Source organism: Ochotona princeps, chromosome 9 (assembly GCF_030435755.1).
Source record: "Ochotona princeps isolate mOchPri1 chromosome 9, mOchPri1.hap1, whole genome shotgun sequence".
NCBI classification, from domain to species: Eukaryota; Metazoa; Chordata; class Mammalia; order Lagomorpha; family Ochotonidae; genus Ochotona; species Ochotona princeps.
In genome coordinates this window covers 74,173,027-74,200,943 of record NC_080840.1, presented here as the reverse complement: position 1 = coordinate 74,200,943, position 27,917 = coordinate 74,173,027, and positions in this window count along the sequence as shown.

Genomic DNA, 27,917 nt, shown 5'->3' with positions numbered 1-27,917 from the left:
GAGTAGTGGGAAATTTCCAGTTATCTCACTTGGCTGTTCTCCGTTTGGGTCTAAAAGGGCACATTCTCCTCTCATTTCAGTTCTTACACAGTGTTCAAGTATCCCTTTCAAAATCTATGATCACATTGCTTTCATTTTTTCCAGTTTTCTTATTTTGTGTGAAAAGGATTTATTTGAACTGGAGAAGTAGATTTTGCAGAGCAGTTGACACGAGGAAACAGGCCTTCCATTTGCGAGTTTACTCATCAGATGAGCACAAAAGCCAGAGCAGGGCTGGTTGGAAGACGGGAGCTGTGAGCTTTCTCCAGGTCTCTAACATGGGTGCAGAGTCCGGGTCCTGAGGAACTGATCTACCTCCTCTGCTTCCCCAGGCCCTAAATAGCTGGGTTGGAGGAGCAGATGTGACCTGACCAGCATCTCTATGAGCTTTGTGCACCATAAGTGTATGCTTAGCTTGCTATGCCACCATACTGGAATCACCCAGTGACTTTGCTTTTTAAAATGGCCTTCAAGTACAGTGTGCAAATGCGGAATGCTGTCTGATGCTTACAAGCAAAGGAGGGCGATGGTGTGACTTATGGGGAGAATACACGAATTATATCAGTTTCTTCAAGCACGAATTATAGTTCTGTTATCATTTCAGTGTTAATAAATCAATAATACCAACACCTGTATGCTATATAAGATATCCTTAAATAGAAAGACACATCAAGTAAAGCTATGTATTGATCCATTGATGAAAGTGTACGGCCAAAGGCTCACAGAAACAAAGAGATCTATTTCCTCTAAAAGCAATGTCTTAATACTTGCTGATTTAATGTTGTCAGTGAATTTATGGAACATGATCATAACAAATAATGAGATTTAACTATGCTGTTTTTCTTTTTCAAGTCTGGCTTGGAAAGTTGTATCCCCAGAGTGTCTTCTCAAACTCTTCCATCTTTCAACCTGCCTCCTTTACTGTCATCTTCCTGCCATCCTGCCATCCATTTATAATTGTGAGATAATGCGTTTCCTCCTGCCACCCCACTGTATGCACCCCCATTTTCTGCTTGGCTCATGATCCACCGAACTTCACATCACAGAATATAGACTCTCTGGCTGTCCAGCTTCCTCTCCCAGAATCCGCTCAACACTTTTGCTACAACAGGACTTCTCACTCTGCCTTCAATGTTGGGTTCTGTTTATGTGTCCGCATCCTCATACATTTTCTTTGCTATCTTTTCACATTTGCTAGTGTGCAAAAATCTTCATAGAAAAGATTTACTGATTTATTTGAAAGGCAGACAGGTAGAGCGTGAGAGGGAGACACACATACACATAGATTTTCCATTTACTGGTTCACTCCCCACATGGCCATAATTAGGGCTCCAGGAACGCTGCATTGGTCTCCAACACGGGTGCTTGGTGTCCAAGGACATGGGCCATGTTCAGATTCCCTAACAGTAACAGGAACCTGGATGGAAAGTAGAGTAGCTGGGACTCATACTGGCATCCCACTAACAGATACCGGCACCGAACAAGGAGCTTAACCAGACACACCTCAACAGAAGTCTCTTCATCAACATTTCAGAAGCAATTCCAGCTTCACACCTTAAGTGTCGTCTTTCCCATTGCTTAGGAAAAAGATGGCTTCCACAACTGATGTGTGATACCATCTTGCCCAATTTGCAATTGTTGAATGTTCTGGTTTTCTTGTATATGTGTTTTACACTGTACTGCAATAAATATCTCATAGTTAGTGGATAGACCTTTGTTTTTTTCTTAAGTGAGATCCAGCAGCAGCATCAAATGCCAGTTAAATGTTCAACAGTGCTATTGAAGGAGCAGAAAGGAGAGTGATACTGGAATGTGCATTGGCTCTAAGAAGCTGACCCCTGAATTTGGATAAGAAAATTCAGTTTCTCAGTCATCATTACACTCTCTGTATCAAATTTTGCCACACAAAAAAATGTACTAAGAATTTGCCTGCTGTGGTCACAGCCATTAATCAGAAAGTCCCATTGTGTAGCTTGATTCTACAACCTCAGTAGTGTTTTGTAGTTTGTTTTTCAAATGGTTGGATGAATGAATAAATGACTCCCTAAAAAAACAAACCTCCCAAAATATTAAGACAAAACCCTTATGTGACTATAAGAGAACTGAAATGTGAGCTTATTTAACCTCCTGAGTTTCATTGTGTTGAATACTAATTGGCATAATGCTCAAGTTCAAGGGGCAGGTGAGAATGTGGAGTTGAAGATCGTATGCATCACTTTTGGAGATAGTAATAACAAAACATTATAAAGTGATAATCATTTGTTAATCATCTAATTCTATTTGAAATGGGCATTTCTACATGTCATGTAACCAAAAAACAGGCTCATTCATGCCCACGTTGCTGCAGTGGTTTCATAACTTGGCTCAAAGAAACAAGCCATGAAAAAGACATAGCCTGTGTTTTGTTTTGCAGAAATCCCGATAAGCAGAACATTTCAGAGATGTTTCGCACAATGACAAATAATTATTCACAGGCAGATGCTGGCCATGTGTTTTCCAAGATCAATGGAAAATGCCAGCAAATGGGGAATTGGAGGGAGAGCAGAACAGATATTTTCTGAAGCAGCACACTTTGCTGGTCCTTGGTGAGCCTGCAGCAGGGCTGTGGTGTAAGCCCGGGATCTGGGTGTGGCTCTGCGCAGCTGGCTGCTGTGTTAACTCAATTAGGGAGTCCTCAGCCGCCCCGCATCTGATTATGTTCTCAGATGGTCATGGGCAACAAAAGGGAAACATGTGAATGGAAATAATACAGTGGTAGAAAAATAGCTAAACTGCTTTTCTCTTTTTCTTATAATAATCTTGGTTTTTAGATATTGCAATGAAGAGACTGTTCCAGAGAAAAATCCTTGACACTCATTTAAAAGTTCTCAAATACCTTGAATTGCATCCTGTTTGACAAGGAAGCTCTTCCTGGACGGCCCTGTGTAACCTAATTAAGATATGAGACGTTTGTCTTATAAGGTGAGAGAATGCTTGAATTACCTGAAAGTCCTAAGGTTTCACACTCCGATGTGTATTTTAATAGTGATGATAATTTTTTTTCCTAATGTGAGAGGATAATAATTTCATCTTTGGAAACTAAAGAAAACAAAACAAAGCGACCACAACAACAGGAAAACCCAGCAAAATGCCAGGTTTGTTGATGTAAATGATACCACTTCAAAAAGTCTATGGAGGGCCCAGTGGCGTGGCCTAGTGGCTAAAGTCCTCGCCTTGAACGCAGCAGGATCCCATATGGGTGCCGGTTCTAATTCCAGCGGCTCCACTTCCCATCCAGCTCCCTGCTTGTGGCCTGGGAAGCAGTCGAGGACGGCCCAAAGCCTTGGGACCCTGCATCCGCGTGGGAGACCTGGAAGACCTTCTGGTTACTGGTTTTGGATCGGCGCTACACTGGCCATGGAGGTCACTTGGGGAGTGAATCATCGGACGGAAGATCTTCCTCTCTGTTTTCCTCCTCTTTGTATATCTGACTTCGTAATAAAAATAAATAAATCTTTAAAAACAAAGTCTATGGAAAGTTGAATTAAAAGGTAGGTATATTTTGTTGCAAAATTTTGAAATGGAGGCTTAGGTTCTTCAATATACATATTCTCCTGTGATCCGTTCAAAGACCGTTCCTTTTTAATGGTGTCAAAGCTGAGCCACTTCCTCTGAAGAGGTGAGTCCCTAAATAAATGCTTTCGCTTTAGATATAGCAATTCATGGGAGCCAACACCGTGGCCTAACAGGCTTGAGCCTCTGCCTGCATTGCCAGCATGCCATATGGTTGCCAATTTGTTTTCCAGCTGCGTCATTCCCAATCCAGTTCCCTGCTTAGGGCCTGGGAAAACAGCAGAGGATGGCCCGATATGTTGGGCCCTTGCACCACCTTATAAATCTTAAAACAAGGAGTGATCATTCATTCATCCATTCGTCAAATATTAATTGGTGATCTACTATGTTTTAGGTATTTAAGTTCTGAAAACAAAGCAGGATTCCGATCTCACGTAACGTTTATTCTGGTTCAGTTACAGCAATAATAATAATTCCCTGTTTGAATGACCACTTTACGGGAAGACATTTTCACGGATTTGTCCACGTGCTTTTAGAGCTCCTGCAAGATGGCCACTATTCTTGAGAAAACAAGCAGATGAAGGTCAAATACCTCCCAACGAGGCAACTGCCAGGACAAGTGTTTGCCAGTAGTTGAGCATCAAGCCGGGATCTTTTCCACCACACTCTATTGGCCAGCAACTAACTAGAGTGTTTCTTCAGCTATTGTGATCTTGAAGGTCTTGATGACAAGCAGTGCGGATCCAGCTATTTCTGCGCTTTTCTACCCCTGAAACTCTGAGACTCAGGGAGTTGAAGCGGTTCACCTCCATGCAGGTGTTCTGATGGCTCTGAAACGGACCAACCGATGCTGTCCTATTCTGTCAGTGTCTCTCTATGTGTTTCATTAATCTCTACCATCAGAACATGACTTGCTCTTTTTTCCTTATACTTTCAATAAACAGTTATTAAAGGTCTGTTACATGCTAGGTAGCACACTAGGAGCTAGAGGTAAAGTGGGGACTAAGATGGATATTTCAGTAGGACTGTGCCAGGCCCTGTACTTAACAAGAATCTGGTACATACAAGAATCTGGTCTGAGAACACCTCAGACAAAGTATCTTTGGAGATCTCCCCAAATGAAATGCTGGACTCAGAAGCCTAACCAAGAAAAGACAAAAGACAGAACAGGTCAATCAACCATCTCAGCTGTATGTTGGCAGCGAAATATGGGGCAAACGGAGACTCTATGATGGACTATGTCAATCAGTGGATTCTTCAAAGACCTCATTGTGCTTGGAGTGGCCAGACTGGCAGCAATTCATAACTGGTGAACCATCAAAACCACTTGAGCAAGAACCTCAGAGCATGCCCTATATCCAGGACCTGGGGAGGGTGGGAAATTGGGTGGGCCTTCTCCCTTAATACGCCCCTTTAAACATGAAGGGAACAATATGGAAATAATAGACTTACCCACTTTCCTATAGCCCTTGAACCTTTCTTACCCTAATGAACTATGTAAAGACTGTCAGAAATATAATAAAACAAACAACAAAAAACTATAAAAAAATCCAACAGTGTTTTTTACACACATAATTTAATGAAACAAACATTGCAAGTACAGTGTTTCCTCACCTATGGCCTCTGATTGGCAAGCAGGACCCATTACTAGAGGAAACACTTCTTGATTTTTCAACCTGTTCCTTTTGGGCCCTTTTATATTTATTTTTCTAAATAATGAAATGTATTCATTTCTTTTTCTGTAACTTTTCAATTAGAGCACAATAAAGGAAAAAGCAAAACAAACCACCTCTGCTTTGCTTTCCATAGTATTATTGAGTTCCGTCACTTTATTTCTTAGACTAGTACTCAGCTTCCCCCATTTTGCTCCTAGCGTATTATGATTTTCCTTACAATGTTATTCATTGTTTATTCTTCATTATTGAGTCTACAAAAATATTCAAAAATGAGCATTGTCATATGGTTATGTTTCCTTTCTTACTTTTCATTATAACTAAAGTTAATAACTGTTCCATTTGCAATTATTCTTCCCAACCTTTTCATTAGCTTCTCACAATTGCTTTTAATATTAGGAAAATTTTACTTGCATTGTTTCTTAGAGGAATCATTTGGAGATTTGTTTGCATTTCCAAATAATAGCTGAAGATTTTCTTTTGCATTTGTACTTAGAATTCTCATTACCTTTCTTTTGGGTGTGACTCTGTTTCCTGGATTTTATACATTTCTTCTTCATCTTACTCTGTGGTTTAGCAGAGCATGTCTTCCAGTAGTTTAGGTAGATCAAAAGATGATACAGGGAAATTTACTTGGCATAGTGTTTCAGGATGCCATATTGAGTGCCTGACTGCAAGTCTTGGTTCTACTTCCAAGTCCATTGCTACAAATGCACACACTGGGAAGCAGTGCATGGGTCCCATGTCACCTCTGTGAGAATGCTAAACTGAGTTATCTGCTGAAGTCCTGGTGCACCATTAGCTATTGCAGGCATTTGAGAACCAGTAGATGGAAGATCTCTGCCTATCTGTCTCTGTCTCTCTTTTTTTCTCTGCTTTTCAAATTATTTCAAAGTGGATGAGTGGTCCCCCAGCCCTCTCCCTCCACCTGCACCTGCACATGTTCTTTCTCCTTCTTCAGTTTGGCTTTTTGGTTTACGCCTCTAATTTGGTGGAGCACAGTCTCAATCTTCTCCCTTATGGATGCATATAGTTATTATTATTTTTGCTTGATGCATTCCGAAAATTGTTTCATTTTTTGTCCTGATGGTTGATTATTTGGCTACATATATAATTACAGTTTAGAATTATTTTGCTGCAGAATGTTAAAAAATAGTGTGATTGGGCTTGGCAGCGTGGCCTAGTGGCTAAGGTCCTCGCCTTGATCCCATATGGCTGCTGGTTCTAATCCCGGCAGCTCCACTTCCTCTCTGTCTCTCCTCCTCTCAGTATGTCTGACTTTGTAATGAAAATGGAATAAATCTTTAAAAAAAGGAAACAAAGAATGAAATAAATTAAAAAAAAAAATAGTGTGATTTATTTGAAAGGACTAGTCTTTCAACAACAGTCACAAGTCCAACGTTCTACTATTTACGTGTTTTGTGCACTGTAGGAATAGACAATGGTAAAAAGTCTAGGATCATATTGTCATGCATATGTAACAGTTGCCTTAAGAGTTTTCCATTGATTTAATAGAGAGTCATGCTGTGCTATATCTTCACTTTCTGGTATGCTAATCTGCATTATACGCTCATCTATGAAAATATATGTATTTACTTGATTACCTATGTATCTATTTGCTTTGATTTTTGCCGGAGTGTTGGCTTATAAATAGAACATAATATTTGTTCTTTTGGTTTTGACTTCTTTCACTGAGCATAATGGTTGGGACCATTTTGTTGCAAATGGTAGAATTTGATTCTTTTAATGACTGAATAGTATTCCATAGAGCAAATGTACCAAGGTTTCTTTATCCCCCCTGTTGATGGGCATCTGGGTTATTTTGATAGGATCACACTATTGTAATACTATGGGCAAGATGGTGAGGGGGAGAATGAGAACAAAGACAAGAGAAATGGAGGGGAGGATCCACATTCCTGTTAAACTGTACTATTGAAAATATAAAAGTTAAATTAAAAACGGAAAGGCGTAAAAGAGAGAGGAAGAGGGAAATAGAAAGTAAGACACAGAAATGAATTTCTTCCATCCACTGGTTCACTCCTCAAATGGCTGCAGTAACCAGGTCCGGGCTAGCCTGAAGCCAGGTTCAAGGAACTCGATCAGCCAAGTCTTTTCACATGGGTGTCAGGGATCCAGGTACTTGGACCGTTTTCTGTTGCCTTCCTAGGTGAATGACCAGGAAGCTGGATAAGAAGTAGAGTAGTTGTGATTCAGATTGGCTAAGTTGGAATGTTAGTATTGCAAACAAGCGCTTGATCCCTGTGCTGCATGCTGATCATATTGCTTCAGCATTTTCCAGGTATGTCTCCACTCATTTCTTGTGCTCAGTTACAACTGAGGTTTCATATATGCCCTAATTCTTCTCTTGGTGAACATTTAAAACTTTTTAAAAACTTTTTAAAATTAAACATATATTTTTATTGCATTTCATTTTTTAAAAATTAATTACATTGCATTATGTGATACATTTTTTATGTACTGGGATTCCCCCTGCCCCTCCCCAAACCCTCCCCCCACGGCGGATTGCTCCACCTTGTTGCATTTCCATAGTTCAAATTCAGTTGACATTCTTTCATTGGAGGTATTTACCAAGCATACAGTCCAGCATCTTATTGTCCTGGTAAGTTCAATGGTTTCTTGGTGAGACCATCTCTGATCTGAAGGTAGAGCCAGCAGAGTATCATTCCAATCAATTAAAAGTCCCCAACATAATATTTACAACCATTTACAACATTGTGACATTAATTGACATGGTGTTGATTAACCAATATGTTAATAGGAAAATGCAGGTTCTCAACCACAACCTGTGACTTCTTCATAGACATTTCAATTTTGGTTTATATTCAACTGTGTTCTATACACCTTAAAATGGCTTAGATTGCTATTCAGCTGTTTCATGCCTATTTTAATTTTAGTATTTAGCAGTTTATAGCATTGAAGCATGTTTTCGCTGAACCTGGCTGTTTTTCAGGTGGTCTAACTCTATAATTCTAACAGGATATATGTCAACAGTTTAGGTGAGCATGTTTAGGACGGGTGTGCAGAGAAATCTTCCATACCCCAATGAGGAGTAACTAATCTTTATGTCCCACCCAGTGAGGTATAGGTGCATCCCCGCTGACCGTTTCCTGTTTGTTTCTAAGCTTTCCTTGTTATTCTCTGTCTATCTAGTCTAGTTTTGTTTGTTCGTTTGCTTTTGGGGAGGGGTTTCTGGAGTGCTCCTGATGGTTATTACGAGAGGGGGTGGGGACCCAAAATTGGAAGCAGGCAAGGACCAGAGAAAGCTCTTCTCCCGAGTCCGGAAGGAAGTTTATTGTTCTTCTGTTTCTGCGGACTGCTCAGGGATCCTGGTTGTTGTTCTGATGACCTTGGATCCTGCAAGGCAGGATTTGGGCTTCTTCCATCCCATGTGGTAGATCCAAATGGGGGTGGTTGACCTCAGAGTTCTTGTTCTCCGAAGGCACTCCATTTCCCTGTGGTCTCCTTGGCAGTAGGGATGTAGTCCTCGGTGCTCATACTGATAATCCTTGGTGAGGATCTAGGAGTCTTCAGGGTTGGGATAAAAGCTCCACTCTGGGGTCCCCAGAGTGTATGCGTATGACCTCCTGTTAAGAGGTTATTAGGATTACTCCTGATTCCCCCATATGCCTTTGTAGTTTTGCTATTGTCTAATGCTAATTCAAGTCTGTTGTCTATGAGTTACCAGTTATGATCCTGATAGGTCATATTTCCCGTCTTCCTCACACCTTCTAGGGTGATGTAAGATTTCTCTGCTCTCCCTCCCCATTTCCAAGTATCATGGGGCCTTACTAGTACATTAGGTTTTTACAATCCTTTGATGTAGATCATAAGCAATCTGCCTCATATCATTGGTTACTTCACAGTATCTTATTGCATGAGATACAGGCTGTTGGGGTTGAGATAATATTACTGTTTTTCGGATTGACATCATTTCATAACAGCCACATCGATCACAACAACAGCAACAACAACATCAACAACAAATTGCAGCACCCTGATAAAATAATGTGCCACTGAGTAAGCAACACATGCTTAACTAAAAGGAAACACAGAAGTCTTTTGGGAAATGTGATGCCATCATATACTTCATGAGCACTGGATGAATTCTACTAGGGAAAAGAGATTATTTTTTTTTAAACTTTTAAAAACACTTTTTGACTTCAGGTTTTTGAAATATCTCAATGATTTGTAACAGGTCTGCTTCTATTTGGTATGTTAGAAACTCTACACACCTTTCAATCTGGACATTTATAGTATGCAGTTGTGACAGAATTGTGTTGTCTGTTCACACTGATGATGTCCCCTCAATTTCTTTGAAACTTTCCTTCTTACCACCTACTCTCTGACTAGTAGGATTCTGTGTTTTTCAATAATCTGCAATGTGTCTCAACCTTGTAGCTAGTTTTCATTTTTTGATGGCATAAAAGTACCCATTTCCTAAAAAAATCTTTTTTCTTTAAAACGATTTTTTTTGTAGCATACATTTATTCTTTCTTGGATGAAATGCATTTTCTTCTCTCACAGCAGATAGTAATGAAAAGTCTCTTTTGTTATTGTTGATATTTTTGAGGCTTTTTCCTTGTGTAGTTTTCTATTTTCTCTCGGTTGCTGTTTTGTTTGCTTGGTTAGTTAATTTGCTCTGACTTCTTACTTGCATGTTAAAATTTTCTGTGGGTATTCAGCTGTTCTTGAATGTCTGCTTGTGATGGAAATTACAGCATTCACAATGTCGTCTGGGAGCTCCGAGGTCATGACTAGGCATGATTAGGTGTGTGCTACTTGGGCTTTATTGTCAAGTAAGACGTGCTTCTTGGAAACTTCCTGGTGAAAATATATTGTGGTCCTTTGGAACTTCCAGACATTGCCTGTCTCTTCTACCTAGAAATGAGTGTCTAGTCGCAAAGGCTCTAGCAACTAAGTGGAGAGGAACATGAGGGGTTCTCCACTTAGCATTGAGCCTTGACTCTTCCCTTTGCAGCAGGACCCTGATTTCTAACACTTCAACAAAGACCCTCCATTCTTCCTAGAGTATGTAGTCTCTTGATAGGGCTGCCTCGTTGCTAATACACACAAAAGATTAAAACCATGATTTCTAGTATGTGATGGTCTGAAACCTTATCCTGATGGAAAAGAACACTTGAGGCATAGCATCCAAGCTTCTTGGTGATTTTCAAAACTCTTTCTTGGCTGATCTATTACTCAAGGTCTCTGTTTTGAAGCGTGCCCATTTTCTTGCCCATAGCTTACTCCCCCTGAGCATAGCAATTAACGCAGACACCTGTTAAACAACTCATAACTTCAAACTACTTGATTTAGTTTCTGTTTTACAATAAAACTAGCTGCAAATCAGATTTCATTTAGAATACATGGCTTCCCAAGTGACAGAGAACAAAGAGGAAGAACTTGAGTCCATGAACCCCAATGTTGTGAAATAAGCATACACCTGCTCCCATATGGAATGACTGAGAATCTAGGGCAGTGGGGATAAGTGCACACTGCTTTCCTCTGCTGCTTGAGTGGTGTAAAGCTGAGGAACCCTGGCAGAATTCTGGAATCTGGCACAATGTGTCTCCACCTTGCAGGAAGCTTTTTTCCTCCAATGCAGTTGTATCAGCATTCATTTCCCAGGGTCCCAGGTGAATAGTGTCGCTGTAATTACATTGTGTACAATCTTAGCAAAACCGAAAGAGCAATATACGCCATTCAAATACAATGGGAAAATGGTATGCCTTGTGATACTACAGATCTTTATTTGTCTTCAGAGGCACTTTCATCCCCTGCATTAGAAAAGTGAGGTGAGATTTCGGCAGAGTACAGCTGCTACTCCGAGAGGTATTTAAGAAGGGGTTACTCTTAAATTACTCTTGCTGTAATGGGCCCCTCTTCAAGCCCCAAGCTTTAGCACCTATGTAGCAGAAGCATCCTTCTTAAATCATTCCTAAATTACCCTGTTCAGGCTGTGAGATGGATACTGTGGCTCCTGTAAGATCAAAAGGAAGCTCCAAACAACCTATGCAGGTCACCTCTGCCCTTTAATATGTAAAAAGCAAAATCCAACAAAACAGGTGCCTCTGTTAATTGCTACTCCCTTGGGGGTGAGCCTGGGGCAAGAAATGAGCAAGCTTTAAAACTGTAGTAGAGCAAAGACCTTGAGCGACAAGGTTAGCCAAGAAAGATTTTTTAAAAAAACTGCATCTAGTTAAAAACCTCACCAGTTGAATGGGATGACAGATGAATGATAGATGCAGGTGGGAAAATGGGATTCCCTTCAAAGCAAGGAGTGTGATGTGCAAGGCAATGAGGAAACTCAGGTCCTGGTGCGTGGTGCAGGGAGCAGATAATGCCTGTCTTGTGTGTTCATTGTATTGTCAAAAGCTGCTGAAATAAATCCTCTGGGAAACTGCTATAAAAGAAGGCAAAAGCAAGAGCAGGGCTCATTTTGGTATAAATTCAGAAGAATTGTAATTGTCATTGTGTTAGTTCTTAAGGTCAAGTTTTATGAAAAGAACAAAATAAGTAAAGAACTGTGAGATTATGAACTTTTGAGCACTGCATGTTAAACCCCTGCTCCCATGCTAACTAGTTATGAAACTATTTTTAGCTTTATTTATACTTGTGTTTCAAGTCCGTAAGTTGGGAATAATAATATTCTGTTGTAAAGGGTCGTGAAACTTGGGTTAAAGCAGCTAGAACAGCGCCAAGAACATAATAGGTGCTTTCAGACAAGCAGATTTTGTTTGGATGCTAGAGACCACAGTAAAAGCATTGATACAGTCCTTAAAATAAGTCTTATTCCATATCCTGGACATTGTAAAGACCAAAAGTGTTCATGGGATGGAAGTGTGAACTTTTGTGTGTGGGTAAATCAATGATTGCCAATCAATAGAAAAGCTGCCTTAACAAAGATAAAAACAGCCCCAACAAACAAAATCTAAAACTAATTATAAAACAAATGGCCAGGGACGGAAAAAAAATGGCCGACCTGAGAGGACAGGCATAGAAAGGGAAGCGCTGAAAGTGAGACAGGGTGCGGCTGGAGAGAGATCTGCGGACCAAAGAACCACAGGAAGGAGTGCCAGAAGCTCCCTGGACATCAAGCATCCAAGAAGAAACACATAACTCGGAAGAAATCCAGAGAAGGAACGCAGGAAACACAAAGACCTGGTTAAAATGTGGTGAGTCATCCCAGGAAAGGGGCGCATTAGCTGGAAGCCCAGAGGACCCAGGGCGGCTGGAGACAGCGGGATGGGTTGCCTTTTGCGAAGGCCCCTACCAGCAGCAGCGACCGCTTCCCTCCTGGCGGAACTTCCAGCAACCAAAGCTGTGAGACTGCTTGGCGTTCTGAGCAACACGGGCCCCTAGAGGCACCTGGCTTAGCAGCTTTGTTGTGGAGTGGGCACCGGTGACTCCGGGACGCACAGGAACCCAGAGAGGTGGAGTGTGCCAGGGGTGAAAAAGAAAAAATTTTCGAGCTTTTGGCTCCCTGAGAGAACCATGCTGAGACTGACCCTGCTCAGTGCCCCCTCTCCCCCAGAATTCTGCCAGTCTGAAGCTGTGCGAAAACTGAACACTCCAACTTGTGTGGGAGTCAGGGCGTAGGGCTCCTACGGGGCGCCCCGAGTGGTGCAACGCAGGAGACTTGCGCAGCTTGGCTTTCTCTACCATCTCGGGGGCGTTGCCCCACTGAGGACTTCCTCCTCCGTGTGGGCCTCTGCTGCTCAAGCCTTGGGATCCCCGGCCCCGGGCTGTGTTGGAGAGTTCCGTGGGCCTCAGCACCAGTCTGCTGTCCGGAATTCCTGCTCAGGAGTGCTGCTCCGGAATTCCCTCTCAGGTGCTGTTCTGCTGAGAGGGGCGGCGCCGCCTCCAGCTACCACAAGCAGACTCTTCTGGGCAGGGCTCCTGCTGGAAGAACCAGTCTCGCCGATTCCGCTGGGTCGGCTCTGGCTTGGTCTCTCCCGCTGGGCCCATCAGGAGATTCTGCCTGAGAGAGGCTACTTTCTCAATTGCACTTTCTCAACCGTGGAAGCAGAGTCCTGGGGGGCGCAGGGCTGTGGGGAGCACGCAGCCGTGCCCCTTCTGGCTTGCTCTTCTGCCCAGGTCGTGGGGATGTGCCGAGTGTTGACCGGCCTCTAGAGCTCAGGCTGCGCCCAGCGGTGAGAGCCAGTGGATACTCTAGCAGCCACTCCACTGTTCAGAGCTGGTGTGGGGACTTCTGAGCCCCAGTCCACGGCCTCGCTGCGGTTCCCTCTGCACTCTCTTGGAGCTACTGAGCAGTGGGGAGGCGCTTCAGGGGACTGAGGGCAACGGCTGTGGACAAAAAAGTCAGACGCTAAAATCCCAAAACAACAGGAGGCAAAACACAATGAGGAAAAGTATCAGAAAAAGCAATGACCCAGAAGAAAGATCAAGCACTCCCTCCCAATACAACCAAAACTAATCTCAATATCTGAGATGCAAAATGAAGATATAGAGGAAATACCAGATAAGGACTTTAAGAAACTAGTGATGAAATTCATCAGAGACAGTGAGAAGCGTTGGGAAGAGTCCAAGGTATTTGAAAACCATGTCACTGCAGAAATAAACCAAGTCAAAAAGGGAATCCTCGATATAGAGCACAAAATTGGAAGCCTAACCAACAGAATGAACACAACAGAGGACAGAATATCAGAATTGGAAGACAATCAGAATGAAAGGCAGCAGCTCATCAAGCAGTTGGAGACAAATCTAGAGAAAGCCAATAGGTCCATACAGGAAATGAAAGACAACCTCAAAAAATCAAATATTAGAATCATAGGCCTTCCCGAAGGAGTGGAAAAGGAGACAGGCTTGCAACGGGTGCTCAATGAGATAATACAGGAGAACTTCCAGAACACCGGAAATATAAATCCAGCACAAATCCAGGAAGGACAAAGAACCCCGAGTTGATACGATCCAAACAAATCCTCACCCAGACATGTGGTCCTCAAGCTACCTTCAAGTGAATACAAGGAAACTATTCTAAGACAAGTAAGAAAAAAGGATAAGATTACTTTCAGAGGAAGGCAAATCAGAATCACAGCCAAGCAAGGAGAGAATGGGGTAAAACCTACCAAGTCCTGAAACAAAACAACTGCCAACCAAGAATAATGTACCCAGCAAAGCTCTCATTTGTATTTGAGAATGAAATAAAATACTTCAACAGTAAAGAGAAACTCGAAGAATACATCAACACGAAACCAGCTCTGGAAAATCTCCTCAGGAAGGTGCTAAACCCAGAAAGAAAAAATACAAACCAAAATCAAGGATGGCAAATGGGAAGACCTCCCCACTAAAATCCATACAAGGAAAGTCAACCAATCAGAAACTCTAATAGTTGCAAATACACACTTGCACACTTACACACACCCATGGCAGCCCAAAATCACACCCTCTCAATATTGTCTCTAAACACAAATAGACTAAACTCACCAATCAAAAGGCATAGATTAACGGAATGGATCATCAAACAGCACCCAACTATATGTTGCCTACAAGAGACACATCTAACCAGAAAAGCCTCTAAGAAATTTAAAGTGAAGGGATGGAATAAGACATTTCATGCCAATGGACGAGAAAAAAAGGCTGGCGTAGCTGTCCTAATCTCAGATGACCTAGACTTTAAGCTGACAGACATCAAAAAGGACAGAGAAGGACATTATATATTGGTGAAGTAATTACAATTGTGAACATATATGCACCTAATTCCAATGCACCTAGCTACATGAAGCAATTACTTACAGACTTAAGGGGAGACATAGATATACACACAATAATAGTGGGCGATCTTAACACTCTGCTAACAACTATAGATAGATCAACAAAACAAAAACTCAACAAAGAAACAATAGAGCTCCTACAAACATTAGAACAACTGGACTTAGTAGACATCTATAGAACTTTTTATCCTAAGACCACAGATTATACATTTTTTTCAGCAGTGCATGGCACCTTCTCCATGATCGACCACATGATAGGACACAAAGCAAATCTAAATAACTGCAAAAAGATAGGAATCATACCATGTACCCTCTCAGACCACAACGGACTGAAACTGGAAATCAGCAATTCAAAATGCCCAAGGAAATACAGAAACTCTTGGAGGTTGAACAATATGCTATTAAACGAACAATGGGTCAGGGAAGAAATTAAAGATGAGATCAAAAAATTTATGGAAACCAATGAAAACTCTGACACAACATTCCAAAACTTGTGGGACACGGCCAAAGCAGTGCTACGGGGTAAACTCATCACAATTGGAGCTCATGTCAAGGCCCAAGAGAGGCGTCAAATACAGGAACTTACCACACACCTCCAGGAATTGGAAAAGCAGCAGCAGATGAGTCCCACACACAACAGGAAACAAGAAATCATCAAAACAAGGGAGGAAATCAACCAGATAGAAATAAAAAAAAACCATACACAAAATCAATGAATCAAAAAGCTGGTTTTTTGAGAAGATAAACAAAATAGACACCCCGCTGGCCCGACTGACAAAGAAAAAACAAGAGAAAGCAAGAATTAACAGCATCAAAGATGAAAAAGGCAACATAACAACAGACATTACAACCATTAAGAACATAATTAGAAATTACTACAAAGCACTGTACTCCAACAAATCAGAAGACCACCAAGAAATGGAAAAGTTCTTAGACTCACACAACCTGCCAAAACTTAGCCCAGAGGCAACAAATGAACTGAACAAACCCATAACTGAAGCAGAGATTGAATCAGTGATTAAAGACCTCCACAAAGAAAAGCCCAGGCCCAGAATGCCTTCACCACAGAATTCTACAAAACATTCGAACAGAACTAACTCCAATCCTCTACAAACTCTTCAAAACAATAGAAAAGGAAGCAACCCTTCCAAACTCATTCTATGAAGCAAACATTACCTTAATCCCAAAACCGGACAGAGATCCTACAGAGAAAGAAAACTACAGACCTATCTCTCTGATGAACATTGATGCTAAGATGCTCAACAAAATCCTAGCCAATAGAATTCAAAAAATCATCCGACAGATCATTCATCCGGATCAAGTAGGATTCATCCCTGGAATGCAGGGGTGGTTCAACATAAGGAAATCCATCAATGTGATACACCACATCCAAAAACTGAAAAACAAGAACCACATGATAGTATCAATAGATGCAGAAAAAGCTTTCGACAAAATCCAACACCACTTCCTGCTAAAAACCCTAACCAAGGTAGGCATAGATGGAAAAATCCACAACATAATCAAAGCAATATATGAAAAACCCAACGCCAGCATCATACTGAATGGAGAAAAACTGGAACCCTTCCCACTGAGATCTGGAACAAGACAGGGATGTCCACTTTCTCCACTGCTATTCAACGTAGTCCTAGAGGTACTTGCTGAGGCCATAAGACAAGAAAAAGAAATCAAAGGAATCCAAATGGGAAATGAAGAAGTCAAGCTTTCACTATATGCAGATGACATGATTCTTTACATAGAAGAGCCAAGAGGCTCAACACAGAGACTCCTAGAACTTATACGAGAGTTCGATAGAGTGGCAGGGTACAAAATTAATGAACAAAAATCAACAGCCATAGTGTATGCAAACAGCCCCAAGTTGGAAAAAGATCTAACCAGCAAGATACCATTCAAAATAACAGAGAAAAGTATGAAGTATCTGGGAATTAACTTAACCAAAAATGTAGGAGACCTATTTGAAGAAAACTACAAACCACTTAAAAAAGAAATTGAACAAGACCTCGATAGATGGCGTAACATCCCATGCTCCTGGATAGGTAAAATCAATATCATTAAAATGTCTATATTGCCAAAGGCGATATATACATTCAACGCAATTCCAATCAAATTGCCCAAAACATTTTTCACGGAACTGGAAACAATGATCCAAAGGTTCATCTGGAAACACAAAAAACCACGAATAGCCAGAACCATCTTGAAGAACAGGAAGTTAGCAGGGGGAATCACAGTCCCAGACCTCTGGACATACTATAGGGCAGTGGTTATCAAAACAGCATGGTACTGGCACAAAGATAGAGAGGAAGATCAATGGAGCAGAATAGAAACACCAGACGGGAACCCACACAGATACAGGCAAATAATCTTTGACAAAAGGACAAACTATAATCCAGGCAAATGGGAAGGTCTGTTCAATAAATGCTGTTGGGACAACTGGTTGATAGCCTGTAGAAACAAAAAGACAGACCCACATCTCTCACCATACACCAAGATCAAATCTAAGTGGATAAAAGATCTAAACCTACATCCAGAAACCTTTAAACTTTTGGAAGACAATGTTGGAAATACTCTGCAAGATCTAGGGGTAGGTCCCTACTTCCTAAGAAGGACACCAAAAGCAGTAGAAATCGAGACCAGAATAAAAAAATGGGACCTCATCAAACTGAGAAGCTTCTGTACAGCAAAGGAAACAATCAATAAAGTAAAAAAGCAGCCCACAGAATGGGAGAAGATCTTCGCGCACTACATAGGCGATAGAGGGCTAATCTCCAGAATATACAAAGAACTACAAAACAGCCAAAACACCAAAACAAACAAGCCACTCAAGAAGTGGGCATGAGAAATGGGCAAACACTTCACAAAAGAACAAACCCAAATGGCAAATAAACATATGAAAAAATGCTCAAGTTCCCTGGCAATAAGGGAAATCCAAATTAAAACATCAATGAGGTACCACGTAACGCCAGTAAGACAAGACTGCCCACATAAATAAAAGCACCAACAACACTTGTTGGCAAGGTTGTGGGGAAAAGGGAACCCTACTCCACTGCTGGTGGGGCTGCAGGTTGGTACAGCCTCTATGGAAATCAGTATGGAGAACATTCAAACAACTCAAAATCAACATACCGTATGATCCAGCAATATCACTCCTAGGAATATATCCAGAACACTTGTTTTATGAGAAACCAACATGCTCTCCTATGTTCATAGCAGCACAATCAGTAATTGCAAAAACATGGAAGCAGCCAAAATGCCCATCAACAGAGGATTGGATAAGAAAGCTATGGTTCATCTACTCCATGGAATACTACTCAGCTATTAAACAAAACAAAATGCAGTTCTTTGTGGCCAAATGGGCCAAACTGGAAACCATAATGCTAAGGGAAATGAACCAATCCCAAAAGGTTAAATACCACATGTTTGCCTTAATTTAAGATGATATGATGTTATGTATAACATATTATGTTATGTATGTTATATGTTGTGTATAAACCAAAATTGAAATATCAATGAGGTAATCACAGAAGGTGGTTAAGAACTTGCATTTACTCTTAACATATTGGTTACTCATTACTATGTCAATTAATTCCATGGTGATGATAATTTTCGCTGATGGTATGTTCGAGCTTTTGATTGACTGGGATGATACTCTGCTGGCTCTGTCTTCAGACCAGAGAGGGTATACCTAAGAAACCGATGAACTTGACTGGACAATAAGATGCTGGACTCTATGTTTGGTATATGCTTGCAATGGGGGATTCTCAACTGAACTTGAACTATGGTTATGCAACAAGATGGAGGAATCCACCATGGTGGGAAGGTTTGGGGAGGGGTGGGGAGAATCCAAGTACCTATGAAACTGTGTCACATAATACAATGTAATTAATGAATTAATAAAAAAAAAAAACAAATGGCCAAACTTCCTGATTTAAACAAACAAATCCGCTGGAAATAGGAAGATGCTGGAGCCACTATTCTGTATCCAGGTTCATTCTTTCAAATGAAGTTACTTGCATGGTATCCCAATCTGATAGTTGACAGAATGCCTGATACTGTGTATGTGTGAAGGTAGGAAGGAAGGCAATGATTCATTGGGTGGGTGAATTGAAGGACTCCAGTAAAACCTCACACTAACAGAAGCATGTTCTTAAGTCTGTGTTACCACATCATCACACCCCTGTGCTGTACTGGCCACTCAAGGTTTCCCCATAGTCACAGACAGCAATGACAGGATGCTTCCAAGTGGAGTGGGACGGAAGCTCCCAGATACAGAATTTCAGCCAACTTTCATCAGTATATGAAGCACTCTTCAAACATTTCTTAGAGGTCAGACTGTGTCACTAGCCTCATCACATTTTTTTGTCATCTTCCTTCATTCAGATGATTTCTAAATGTGCAGCGATGTAATTTCTAACAACTTGATTGCCTCGCTCTCCTCTACAGTCCATGCTTTGTTCTCCCGCACCTTAATGTACAACCTTGACTGTCAGTGAAACGGGCTGGATAAGAAGCTGTCAGAAACTTCTACAAATAATTAAAGCACAAAAATAAATAATAAATGACTAGTGCAGTGAATGTTTCATTTCCCTCCATACACTTGGCGAAGAAAGAACACTGGAGATTCAACACAGTGCAAAGCCTCTGCTAATTTCTTCATGCACTCTTACACTACTGCTTCTTCACATTAATGGATTTAGTTTTTAAAAATAGCCTTTCTTATTTCATCAACATATCTGTGGAGACACCACTATACATAAATGAACTCAAATTTAGTTTTTTTTTTTAATTGGAAAGTCAGATACACAGAGAGGAGGAGAGACAGAGAGGAAGATCTTCTGTCCGATGATTCAATCCTCAGCTGACTACAATGGCCAGAGCTGAGATGTTCCAAAGCCTGGAGCCTGGAGCCTCTTCCAGGTCTTCCACACGGGCGCAAGGTCCCAAGGCTTTGGGCAGTCCTTGTCTGTTCTTTCAGGCCACAAGCAGGGAGCTGGATGGGATGTGGGGCTGCCAGGATTACAACTGGTGCCCATATGGGATCTCAGCATGTGCAAGGCGATGACTTAAACCATTCGGCTACCATGTTGGGCCCTCAAACTTAGTTTTAGAATTGAGATCTATCCCATGAATGCTGTGGTGTAGCTCTGGACTGACTTGTCCACATCTTTTTTTGCCATCTCTCAGTCTCAGAGATATCTTCTTTCCTGCTTGTCTTACAAACCTTTACTGTTTAGAAATGCAGAGAGTGTCTGTACTGGAAGAGGAGACTGGCAGAGAGCCTGGGAAGCAGAAGCTTAGGGTCCCAAGAGAGCTTGAAAACTATTCACCACCTTTCCATTGTCATTTCCAGTTCAGAACCCCAGCTCTTAGCTGCCAGCTCCAGTTCCCCTTTGGAGGCACCAGAAGGAGAAAAAGTAATACTACCCCCAGAGAAAGTGAACAGCATCCTAGTTAAAACAGAGACACAAACAACGTAGCAAAAAATAGGAATTTGCTCAGCAATCTATTGTTTATTATGTTGCTTCTCTGTTTTGTCATGAATGTATTTCTAAGGCCTACCAAACAGGAATTGCTTAATATGTATTGCTGGAAAATTGCTATTGATTCTTTTTTATTGTGTGTTTCTTAGTGCTGGTACAGCCATGAGATCTTCACACACCAACCTATTGGACTCTTGTGTTATTACCATTGTAGCAGGTAAGGGTGCCGGTAGGGTACTGATGCAACTATGTATGCTCACCAACTGGAGAATGGCCGAGCTGGGATCCAGCTTAGGAAGACTGGTACCAGGGCTTATAAAGAAATATTTGCTGATTGGTTAAAATGCTCGTTAGTCATTGCTACTCTCATATTCCATGCTCATGTAATCAGTCGTTCAATCTATTTGACAATAAGTATATGGAGACATTTTTCTTTTATTTATTTTTTTTTATTTTTAAAATTTTGTTAATATATATACACATATATATATTTAAGACCATTGTTTCCACACTAATATGACCTTTTTTCCCCCTGTATCTGTGGTCAGGGGAGAAACAAAGGGAGAAGCCCCACCCAGCCTCCTACCCATCCCAGGTCCCCAATGTGGGGCATGCTCCGAGGGTCCTGCTCAAGCAGTTTTGATAGTTCAACAGTTCTGAATTGATGCCAATCTTGCTGTTCCAAGCACGATGAAATTTCTTCAGAATCCACTGACTGACATAGTCTCTTCATGATTGGGTTTCTGAGATCAGCAGTTCAGTTGGAGGGATTGGAGACATTTTTCTACAACCAACCCGATTCTTCAATTCAACTCTGATGCTGCCTTGGTGAATATAGTACCAGATTCTGCAGTTGAGGGCTCAGTCCCATAAGACTGCTTCCAGCTTAGATGTCAAGCATTGGTTATCAGTGATCCAGTTAAATTCAGTTTTTTCCCTCCGCTCTGCTTGGAGAATGGGAAGTGGGAAGTGGGGTTTAGGGTCTGAAGCCCCTGACCATGTCTTTGGAGTAACAAGCTTCCATTAGAGTCTATTGAGTGGTCCTCAGACAACAGTCAGCTCGTTGACAAAGAATCTATCTATCTATCTATCTATCTATCTATCTATCTATCCTTTTGCATACAATACCACAACACGAAGGTAATATTTAAATAAACAATCATATTAAGTAGCCCAGGTATTTCAGCAGAAAAGGAAGGACCTTTGGCATCTACATTTCTCAACAGAGTAAATGGCCTATGCTAACTCACTGTTCAGTTTACAGAGAGACTACTTGGTCCTAAAGTGACTAAGATTTTTTTCATGTAAATTACACTGACTTTCTATCAACCAAACCTTGAGAATTCCTTATAGAGACTTGGTTTTGCTTTGTTTATTTGAAAGACAGAGTTACAGAAAGAGATTTCCCAGCTGCTGCTTCACTGCCCAAGTGGCTGCAATGGTTAGGCCCAGGTCTGGGCTCCCACATAGGTGCAGGGAACCAAGCATTTGGCTATCTGTCATTACTGTCCCAGGCACATTAGCTAGAAGCTGGATCGTAAGTGGAGCAGCTGGGACTCTAACTAGCATCTATATGAGTTACAGGTGGTAGCTAAATGCACTACGCCACAATACCTACCCCAGAGAGTTCTTATTCAAGTACTGAAGCCAGTTTTGGGCTGTACTACATACCAGTGGATCCATTAAATTATAAATGCCTTACAGAAAACCAGTGAGTAAAGGAATAAATTTCTATTTTGGGGTACCCACAGTATCCCAAAATGATACTGCTGGGGCAGAGAAAAGAGATACATATTTTCCATCTTTGTATTATCAGGATCTAAAAAAGTATTGTGAGACTCTATCTTCAACTACAGCATTCAGCGGAAATGTATAAATAAATTAAGTTAATGAGGCAGGTTGTACAGGATGGAAGAGCAGTTTGGAAGTAGGAAATGATCAGCCATTTTGGATGCCCATTTCTGAGACACCTCTGGGACACTAATGTAGAGCTAGAACCTTCTGACTTCCTCTGAGAGCTTACAGAGTTAGATGAAAAGGCACAAAGGCAAAAATCTTATTCTCAATTTAAGGAGAGATGTAGCAGGCTAATAAAAAAGTGTAGCATAGTAAGAACAATGTGAAGGATGTTTACTTTTCCTTAAGCATAGTCTTAGTTGAATTTTCTTGGCTACCAATTATGGCTGCTCCCTTTCCAAACGTTGCGACAATATCAATTTAAATCCCACCAAAAATTGCACAGTGAATTTTATTTTACAGCCTCCTTGACAATGATTATTATTTTTCTATTTTTGGGTACTAGCCATTCCAACAGGTGTGATTTTGGTGCTCATTTCCTTGTTGATTTGTAATCCAGAGGCCTTTTGGGGGAACTGATGGCCTTTTGAATGCATTCTTTGGAAAACATACGTATTCAGACCCTATGCCTCTTATCTTTTACGTTAGAGGTAAGTGGATTCTGCACCACTGTTGTACTATGAGAGTACTCTGAATTTCACTATTTGCTTCCAACAGTAAGGTTTATGCTTCCATTTGTCACTGCTGTGCTGACCAAGGTCCCTTCATTTCTGTTTGTCTGGGAAAAATCTTCTTCAATCCTACTACCCGAACAACAGATTTACAGGTAAAGTATAGTTAATTCCCACATTTTAAAAATCACTTTGAAAACCTATGTGCTACCTTGCTATCTTCCAGCCTATTAACTTTCTGTTGAGAAGTCCAATGAATGACAGAATATAGGTTCCCTTATGTGTCATGAGTTTCTTATAGTTCTCAAACTATTCTCTTTATTTAATGTTTAGTGTTTTGGCTGAAGTTCACCTCAGTGAAGACTTCTTTGCGTGAGTACTATAAGAGGAATTTGGAGACTTGTGTATGGACATATCTACAGTTCTCCAAATATTTCATGTTTTTAGGCAACTTTTTTTTTTTAAAGATTTACTTGTTTTTGACTTGAAAGGCAGTTTTACAGAGAGAAAGACAGACAGGAAGAGAGGGAGGGAATCTTCCATCTGCTGGTTCACTCCCTAAATGGCCACGACAGATGGAGCTACGGAACCAAGAGCTTCCTCCAGGTCTGCCATGAGGATGCAAAGGCCCGTAGACTCGAGCCGTCCTCTCCTGCTTTCCCAGGTCGTAAACAAGGAGCTGATCAGAAGCAGAGCGCCTGGGACACAAAGCACCACCCCTAAGGGGTGCTGGTGCTGTGGGCAGAGGGGTAGCTTGCTATGCCACTGCACCCCCACCTCCGTGCCCACCAGTCAATTTGCCTTAAATAAGCCCTGTATCTTTTTCTTTCTTCCTCCTAGGAATTTGATAGTCCTTGAATCATGTCCCAATAATATCATAACGTTCCTTCTTTTTGTTCACTAAAAGCATAATTTCTTAACACATACCTTGATCAAATCTCCTGTTGTGGTTCTCTGTTAGTTATAGTCATTGGGTGTGTAAGTGCAAGTGTTATGTGTTGTAATGACTTCTATCATTTTTGGTCTTAGTGTTTTATTAAAGTATTGTTTGCTTAGTGTCTTTGACTCAGTGTTTGTGTGTTCTCATAGGTATGGCAGAGCTTATTTCAAACAATAATTTGATGGGCCAGTGCCATAGCTCAGCTGGCTAATCCTCCAACTGCAAGCACGATCATTCCATATGGGCACCCATTTGTGGCCTGGCTGCTCCACTTCCCATCCAGCTCCCTGCTTATACTCTGGGAAAGCAGTGGAATATGGTCCAAGTCCTTGGGACTCTGCACACTCATTGGGGAGACCTGGAGGAAGCTTCTGGCTCCTGGCTTTGGATCAGTTCAGCTCTAGCCATTGTGACCTTTTGGGGAGTGATCCAGTGGATGCAATATCTCTTTTCTCTGTGTCTTTCTTTTTCTCTGTGAATTTCCCTTTTAAATAAAAAATAAATAAGACAAGAATACAACATTTTTCAGTAAGCAAATAGCCAAATTCAGAATATTGTAACAAAAAGTGGTGGTATTGAATTCACTTTCATCTCTAATATAACAGTGCAAAGAAAGGAGTGTTACAATAATTATAGCTGCAGTAATACTTTAATAATCAGTGAAAAACTTTACAGGGTAGTATAGTAGAATTCATACATGCACAGGTCTCTGTTTTGGGTGGTGTGTAGTCAGTGGAAAGTATGCTCTGTTGTGTGTATCGTGTTTCCTGATTTTTCCTGCTCTAATCTTTCATAGCTGCCTTCACATTGGTGGGGGGACTCGCCTTCTCCAGTCTTTGTTGACTGGCTCTATGATAGAGACACCTTCAGATCTTCAAGGGTAGGGATTCTGAGGCTCTCTCCACCCTTGTTTCCCCTTGGTGCTGGGGGGTTAGAGTGGAGTTCTAAAGTTCCTAGGCCTTTAATTTATTTCACAAAGTCTGTTCTGAGAGTCTCCTGCTAGTTCACCCTGTGTCAATACCCTGAAAATGCTCAGCTCTGTCTGCCTACTTTCATTCCTGCAGAATCCCAGTTGGCTGTTTGTGCTTGCAAGCTGTCAGGACAGGCTTACACTGGCTGCAGAAGGACAGAAAAAAAAAGCCAGCTCCAGGGGAAGTGGGAGGTACAGAATGTTGGGGCTACCTATGGGCATGTTAGCAGGAGGGAACTGTGGGAGAGACATTCGAAGTAGCTTGTGCAAGGCTTCCCGATGGAGTTCATGAAGCAGTTTCTCGGATACGTGGTCCTCGGTTGACTTCTGAGCCCTGTGTTTGTCTCCTTCGCTCAGTCTTCCCATCCGGTCAGCTATCTTAACACATTTACTATTCTGGGTAGAATGAGAGGTGGGCCTTTTGGATGGTCTCTGGCATGGGTCAGAAGCCATGGTCACTACTTTCGCTTTCTCCCGTGGGAACAACTGTGCTGAGTTCTCCCTTGGAACTGGGTCATCAGACCCTAGCGGAAGAGTGATGGGATAAATAAAACTGTTCTTCCTCTCTTCAATACATCTATTCTCAGATTTTATTTCCAGTGGCTTGATGGACTTCCTGGCTCACATAAAGTTATTTTCATCCATGAGAAATTAAAAAAAAATAATAAAAAGAACTGGTGCTCTGTAGAGAAGTAACAAATGCAATCTCCTTATCCTGCACCTTTCTGAAGTCGTTCCTGGGAAGGTGGTGAATTCCTATCAGTTACTATGCAATGGACAGAGCCTCATTGTCAGTACAAGACATGTCTTGGCTCCACTGACTTCGTGATTTGCTTTTTCACCCTTATGCACAGACATACTTTAGACAGGTAATGCTGGAAGAGACGTTTTAAGAACCATGTCATAGATTGTCCCTGCTGTTGTTTGTCTGCCAAGAGGTCACACCAGGGGTCATTTTTTTATAGCCTGACGTGTGTGTGGTAATAGCGGTAACCAAGACAGCAGAGGCAGGAGCGGTTCTTCCTGAGAGCTCTGCACTCCTCCGCATATTTGATAAACAGCTTGTCATACCGCAGTAAAAATTTTTTTGAAATTTTTTGTCTTGAGTCTGTTTGTCAAATTGGGAATTAACATTTTCCCAGGACTGGTTTTTTTTTTTTCAGCCTGCAAAAAAAAAAAAAAAAAAAAAAAAAAGAATTTTTCCATGAACTGCCACAATATTTCCTAGTTTTCTCACCAGCTAGTGGATTCCTTTATTGGTATTTTTGGTGCTTTTAAAATTATGATTTCGTTTCATTTCTGACTGTTCCTGGGTAGTCTGTAGAAATGTTCTTAGGCTTGTCTTTGTGGTATAGCGGGAAAACCACTGCCTGGGGTACCAGCATCCTTCAAGTGTGCCAGTTTGTTTCTGGCTGCCCCATGTAAAATCCAGCTCCCTGCTGCTGAGCCCAAGAAAAGCAGCAGAGGATAGCCCTTGGCCTTGGACCCCTGCATCCACACAGGAGACACAGATGAACTTTGCAGCTTCTTGCCTGGGCTTGCCTCAGCCAAGGCTGCTGTGGCCACTGCTGAGTGAGGCAGCAGATGGAAGACCTGTTTCAATTGCTCCCTCTCTCTCTAACTCCGCCTTTCAAAAAAATGGTTTTGTTTTTTAAGTACTAATCTGTATGAAGGAATTCTGTTACGCCTACTATCATGTTTTGAATACTCTGGGAGTTATTTTATATGTGCATAGTGCGTTTTTGTTTCTTTGCCTCCAGCCCCCATATACACACAGAATACAGAATGGCCTAACTTACATCATATGTTTCATGTCTTATATTAGATGGAGTAAAATTCTAGATCTAGGCTTCTAATTAGAATTGGAAATATTTCTCAAAATAGCCATTCCTGTTCCTTGTCTGGTTGTATTGGTTTGGCCTAGAGCGTGATACATCTATTCTATAAAACTGCTCAAATGATTTTGATGTAACAACCTGGTTTGGAACCACTGTTCTATAACAGTGCAATGGTGTGAAATAGAAACCAATTTTCTGTCGAATTCAATCCCTAAATGCATTTCGCTCTGAACTGTTTGAGTCAGTGAGGCGCACACACTCATTGTTTTGGACATATTTGCTTGGACTTCTTTTACCTCTCATTTTGAAAATGGTACATTATGAAACACAGCCAACAGAAATTTAAATATTAGATTTGTCTGCAGAAGAGAAAGTAATTTAAAGGTGAGACTCTTTAAATCATTTGAAAAGATTGTGACAGAGAAGCTAAGCAAAGGAGGTCTGAAGAAAAGGCAGCTGACTGTTTTCTTGGCTGGAATCTCTGCAAGCAACAAGCTACAACGAGTAAATCATTTTTAAATGGATCAGACTAGGGATCCAGATGTTTGGAAGCAAGATACTAGCTGGTAATGTGCTGTAGCCCGTCATTCAGGCCCTTCCTGAGGGAAATGATAGCAGAGCCAGACTCTCTGCTTTCTAAATATCCTCTAGAAACCAATCTTGTTGTCACCAACATCACAACTTTGTTTCACCTGGCAATTTTCCAGCATCTGCTTGGCAAGGGCTTTTTTCCCTCGACTCTCAGATATATATTTCCTCATTTCGAAGCTCTGAACCCAACACAAAGCCAGAAAAGTGCACTGGAATCACAACAGCTAGACTCCAATGCATTTGCAGTCAAACCTCCAATCTTGTTATTTTGGCCTTCAAAGTCTTGGCCACATAAATGATCAGTGTTTACATTGCTGTTCATGGTCATCCCAAATAATCAAAACATACATGTACATATGGCTACCGAGGTAGCCAGTCACGATTATTTTGAGCTTTGCAAGGAAAATCTGTCAAATGCAGCAATTTTAATTTATAGATTACATATATATATTTTTATATATATAAACTCTACTTTCCTAATATTTCAACACCTATGCCGTAAGACGAAAAGTTCGTTAAAGGTACAAAATCGTCAATATTATCTCTTGCATTGGGCTGGAAGGTGAGTAAGCACACTTTTCAATTCTTTGACCTCT